Consider the following 6,021-nt stretch of genomic DNA (forward strand, 5'->3'; position numbering starts at 1 on the left):
CTTTGAAACCTCAGGACACTGTGCTCGTGCCTCTATCATACAATTGATTTCTTACTTAAATAATAGTCCTTTCTATTTGGATATAATCTCTCTTGAGTTCTTTCCCATCCTTGAGTCCTATCAAGTCCTGCACATAGTAGGCTCTCAATAGCCTGCCCAGATCTCAACCACCCCAGGATGGGGGTGGGGACAGGGAATCACTAATTAGTTTCAATCCAGACTAATTGCTTTTCTAAACTCTCATATAAATCTGACTTTTAATAGGTTCTGAGAATCGATGTTTCATTATTTTTTGCCGCAGCGGAGTTTATCCCTGTTGATGGGTCATTACAAATCATCACTCTCTGAGAGGTCCCCTTTCTATGTCTCATTTCCTGATCTTTCAGCAGGGTATCTTTGTTCTTGCGAGTGAGGAGAAAAATTAAATGGGTCTTGGAAATTAACAACCAGGACCAACCAGACCAAAGGAAGAGGCACTCTGATTCTCTCAAGGAGCCCACTCCAGGCAGAATCCATATTGCTCAAAAGGAATCCATGGAAGCCTTTATTCAGGGCACCATACTGGTATTTTCAGTACATATCTGTCACTCACTGAGTGCTCACTACGTATCAGGTACCAACCAAGCAGTTTACGTGTGACTTCACTTCATCATCACAGCAATGCTAACGCTTACAGACTATCATCAGCCCCATTTTCCAGAAGGGCACATCGAGACTCAGAGAAGTCAAGGATCTTGCCCAGGTCATAGGGGCTACCTTGAGGCACAAATCTGCCTGGAAACTTGTATACACTCAAGCAAAACAGGCCACCATGCATATCTGGTGTGTACATCCAGCTCTGGGTCACTGGGTCCCTGAAAGAGGCTGCCTATAAGCTAGAGGGGTCCCAGGACACCCTCTGCCCTAAGCCCCAAATGTCACCATAGAGTAATTATAGTGGCTAAGTTTGCTCCTGACTCTGACCTCAGCAACAATCCCTTCTCTTCCCCTTTGCACTGAGATTGCTCTGTAGGACCCTTTGTGTAGGTCCAAGCTAAACAGTACACCCCCAAGAACAAAGACATGAGGCTCAGATTCTCAGTGCACCATCAATGTCTTTTTCAGCCACAGTGCACCCCTAACAGTCACCTGGTTTTACCAGAGCAAGGTATGAGCATGAAGGAACCATCAGAAGGAGGGCTCCAAGCCAACTCAGATTCTCTTGGGTCTCTATGTTCTAAGAAGATATCCATGAGCAATACGCCCATGTCACCAAAACCCTTGGCAGATCTCTGCTGGTGCTATTGGTGCAACCAGGATCCAGGGTTTGGGGCTTGTCCCTCATGACCTCACTTACACATTTCTTCATGGGCCAGAGTGTTAAGAAAAAGACACACCAGAAGTTGTAACGTCCACAGGCTGGGAACCCAAGATGAGCAAGTTTAAACCCTGCCTGTGAGACCTTGCACAACAGAATTATAGCTCCTGTCGCCTCAGAAGGGAGGACCTAGTGTGTGGAAGGCACTTATTTATCCCAGCACCCAGCATACAGTGAGAACTCAGCAAGTGTCAGCCGCTATTATCATTATCTTTACAAAGCTAGTTGCAAATAAAGAGCTCTGCATAGCTGTAGGTAAACTGGGAGGGTAGATGCACAAAGCTTGGGGGTGGTAGGTGAACTTCCACATTTCCAGTTCACTATTCGACTATGTAAAGAGTATGGGGCAGACTTGGGCCCGAATCCTGACCACATCCCTTTGCATCCTGGATAAGTTACTTAAACCTCTCTGAGCCTCATGGAGGTCGGGGTCTAGAGTGAGAAAAAGGTTCTCAAATAGCCACACAAGTAAGTGTACAAACAAACTGAGATTTGTACTACTCTAAAGAAAAACAGGATTCTGAGAGATCAAAGTGACAAAGCAAGCTGCATTTCAATGCAAGGACAAGGGGCAGCAGTGGGGGATGAAACTTCCCTGAGGAAACAAAGATGAGAAGAAGTCCATGAGGTAGTGACATGTGCAAAGGCCCTGTGGTGGAAAGAAAGTCTGGTTACAGTACCCAAAGTGTCTGTAGCAGAGAGACGAAGGCAGGGGGCAGACCCTGCTGACTTTAGCAATAAAGGTCCTAGAGGGCAGGGATTTCTATCTGCTCTACTCCCTTGATTTATCCCACATGCTTAGAACAATGCCAGTCACATAGTTGGTACTCAAAAAATATTTACTAAACTTAGAAAATGTGAGCTCATACATTTTATTATTAGCACATCAGTCACTTAGGGGTGGATGCACCTTACATTGAGCCCTGGTACCTTGTGGGTCATGCCAGAAGGAGGATCTAGGACTCTACATTTTTTTTAAATGTTTATTAGAGAGAGAGAGAGAGAGAGAGAGTGAGCGAGAACGAGAGAGCAGGGCAGGAGCAGAGAGAGGGGGTGACACAGAACTTGAAGCAGGCTCCAGGCTCTGAGCTGTCAGCAAAGAGCCCAACATGGGGCATGAACCCACGAACCCTGAGATCATGACCTGAGCCGAAGTCAGACGCTTAACCGACTAAGCCACCCAGGCACTGCTAGGACTCTAGATTTTCAATAGCCATGAAAGGCTGCTGCCCTCAGACACCTACATGCTACATTTCCACATGATCTTTACTCCAGTCTCCTAAGCCAGAGACACACAAAAAACACACATGTGCCATGGCAGGGCTTAAGAAGTGAGAGAATTTCTTTGTGTAATAATTTTCAGAGAAATTCTATGCTTAACAGCCCACATAGGAGTGATGTTTGTTTACCAGCTGTTCATTATATTTCAATGAACAGCACAATTTGGGGTAAAATGTCCCAAATATAGCTAATTCTGGTTGCCTCTAGAATGCACAGGGCATTTTTCTTCTCTGTGACCCAGTTAAGAGAGAGTGGGGTTCTGGAATGGCTTAGAGTAGAACAACTTTGAGACCCTCAACAGGAATCCACAAAAGATAGAAAAATGATGTGTCTAACTCGATCATCCCTCAGAATTGAAGAAATGGAGCCTTCCTTCACAGCTCTCAGGAAAATATGTTGTTCCCCTGCAACTCAAGCACTCTCAACTTAGGAACCTGATGTCAAGAGCACAGCTAGCCTATTGTCCAGGAACTGACCTCCAGCACACACTCACTTCCCCTGGACACCATGGCATCACCACCAGCCTCAACTCATTGGATCCAGGGAAATAACGGACTCAGAGGGTCCACTGGCTGATTGGTCACCAATCAGAAGCACTCTACACAGAATGAGTGGGAAGAGTGGCATGCACATGAACTGAAAAGTCACGCGAAGGGTGTGGCAGCTACTTTGGCCATGCACCCCCACCCCATGCCAGACATAGAAGAGACTGAGCAGTGAGCAAGCCACACGGTTACCCACACAAAGAAAAGGGAGAGGATAACACCGATGTACTGAGAGCAGCTGATCAAAGACCACAAAACCCAGGGGAAAAAAGGGCAAAGAGAAGGTAAGTAACAGGCCTAAGGTCACACAACTTGTAAGTGGCCAAGCCAGCATTTGAACCCAAGCCCAACTCTAAGCTCTGAGTTCATGCACTGCTCTTAGCATGGGCGGGGGGTGGGGATGGGGGGTGGCGGGGAACGACTGTTCAGAGGAGGAGGAGGGATTGTCAGTATGAAAAGAGAAGGTCCTGAAAGCAGAGACCAGTCAAGAGCCTCATTCTGCATCATCTGTGTTGCTGATGTTTCTTTTGTTAGGGTTTAGCCTTTACTGAGTGCTTTTAAGTGCCTGGAAATTGGCCAAAGTTTCACTCATACCAGTTATCCTATTAACCCTCCACAAGAGGTCTATGCAGGACTTATTATTAATCCATGTTGCAGATGATGAAACTACTGCCTAGTGGAGCCAGACTGAGTCCAGGTCTGTGTGTCGCCAAAGACCACATGGCTGTCTGACGAATGCCTTCTCCACCACGCCAAGCCCAGCAGTGGGCTGGAAAGGCATCTTGGCCAAGGGGATGGAGAGAAGAGACCCAAATGACATTTCTAAAGTGCCAGCTCACCCAGCAGACCATTTGGGGGGACAACCAGCATCACCTGATAGGCTAAAGAGGTGAAACCTTCCACATTAAAGAAGGTCGAGGACAAAAAAGGCAAGTAAGGTTTCTAGTGAGCACTTCTGAGCTGAAGCATTTCCTGTTTTTCTTACCACCTTCCATCCATATCCCTTTTCGTATTTTCTGAGTGTTTCAAGGCGACTGCACCCTCTCTGATGTTTTGCCAACAGAAACCAGCAACCAGATCATTGTCCCTTTACCTGACAAATATCTCCACTTAGTTGTCAGTTACTCAACTTCCATTGTCCCCTTGATGCAATTCATCAGTTGGAATAGTTGATTCCATGGCAAAATCTGTGTCTTCATTCCCCATTAATGTCTTATAAAGGCGAAGTACAATCCTGGCATCTCCAAGTGGGTCTTGCCCAGAGTAAGAATTCACTTTCAAAACCCTTTATATCCATCAGCAAAAATCAATGTGATTGTTAAAGGGTCTTTTACTTGTTAGGGCAATAAAGATTCTTCAAGCTAAAAGTTCTTTTTACTCCCCACATTCCCACTCAAGGCATAACTGTTTTTTCCTTAAAAAAAGAAGAAGAGGAGGAGGAGGAGGAGGAGGAAGAAGAAAAAGAAAAGTCAAAACTGACCTGGAGGATAGAGGTTTTATTTTGCAGATGACAGAACTTCCCTTGTTTAAAAGCAATTTAGCATCTACTACTGGTCAGACTGTTCCTCATTAAATAGTTGCAAAAATTTTAATGGAAATGATCCAAATTAGCAGAGTTAAATGGATAAACACCAGTCATCCTGTAAATCTGAATACTGAATAACAGGGTGCTGAGTTACAGACAGTCCCACCAGGGTGACTAAGATGATCCTGCAGAAACTGAAGGGTGGGGGCAGGGCAGAACATGTCTCCCTGCCAGGAAATCCAGAATTTAAGGAAATGCTGTGGTAAGTATTCAAGACAGCTGAATTAACTTCTTCTTCTCAGTTCTTGCACTGATCCAACAAAAACGTACTGCCTACCAAGTATTAGATACAATGATGGTCCTAGGGTCGGCCATAAATAAGACACAGGATTCTCACCCTCAGGAACTTACAGTCAGTGGAGATACACGCAGCCAAGGGAAGGTGTGGGATATAATGAGCATGTGTAACATGGGCTCACAGAACCAGGGGAGGAGAAGCCAGAGGCAGGGGGCTCTTCCTTCCATCAAATACCACATCCTGTTGGTTCTCACTCCTAAATAGCTCTCAAATGAGTCCCCTTCCATGACACCTCCCCTGCTGTCAATCTACTCTGAACTTCCACGTCATTATAACTGGCACTATTATAACAGCTTCCTAAAGACTCTCCTGTAATCTATCCTGGTTTCCTCCCACATCCCCTCCACCCCATCACCCCACCCAACATAGCTTCCAGAGTAACTCAGAGGGGTCTATGAAGTGATCATCCACTCCCCTGATAAAGCCCACCAGAAGAGGAGGAGGATGGTGGAGGAGGATGGTGGTGGAGGAGGATGGTGGTGGAGGAGGATGGTGGTGGAGGAGGATGGTGGTGGAGGAGGATGGTGGTGGAGGAGGATGGTGGTGGAGGAGGATGGTGGTGGAGGAGGATGGTGGTGGAGGAGGATGGTGGTGGAGGAGGATGGTGGAGGAGGAGGATGGTGGAGGAGGAGGATGGTGGAGGAGGATGGTGGAGGACAGAGTGTTGCTTCCCCCAGAGCTAGCCCCATGTTGTTCTAACCTTCCTAGCCTGTGACCTTAGGCATCATCAACTTCACTTTTCTCAGCCAGAAAAAGGAGGGCTACTCATAGCACAGGTTGAACCAAACAGAAGTGTCAATATTCATCTCTCTTTGACCTACAAGAATGGCAATTCCATATGGTTGGACCTAATGCCTCCATCATGGGGCACTTGTGACAGGAGAGGAGGTTAGCAAAGCACCTGGCACACAGGGGAGCTCTATGAACAGTGGGGTCTTCATACTTCCTGATTCCT

General features: G+C 46.5%; 1 long non-coding RNA gene across 1 annotated transcript; it reads left to right on the plus strand.

Annotated features, from left to right (window-relative positions):
* The first annotated feature begins 2,902 nt into the window (after positions 1-2,902).
* LOC122210033 lies at positions 2,903-4,550 on the plus strand. Its single transcript, XR_006197878.1, has 2 exons — positions 2,903-3,467; positions 3,841-4,550. It is a non-coding gene; the product is annotated as an uncharacterized LOC122210033 (long non-coding RNA).
* Positions 4,551-6,021: the final 1,471 nt, after the last annotated feature.

Source organism: Panthera leo, chromosome E3, assembly GCF_018350215.1.
Source record: "Panthera leo isolate Ple1 chromosome E3, P.leo_Ple1_pat1.1, whole genome shotgun sequence".
In the NCBI taxonomy this organism is placed as follows: Eukaryota; Metazoa; Chordata; class Mammalia; order Carnivora; family Felidae; genus Panthera; species Panthera leo.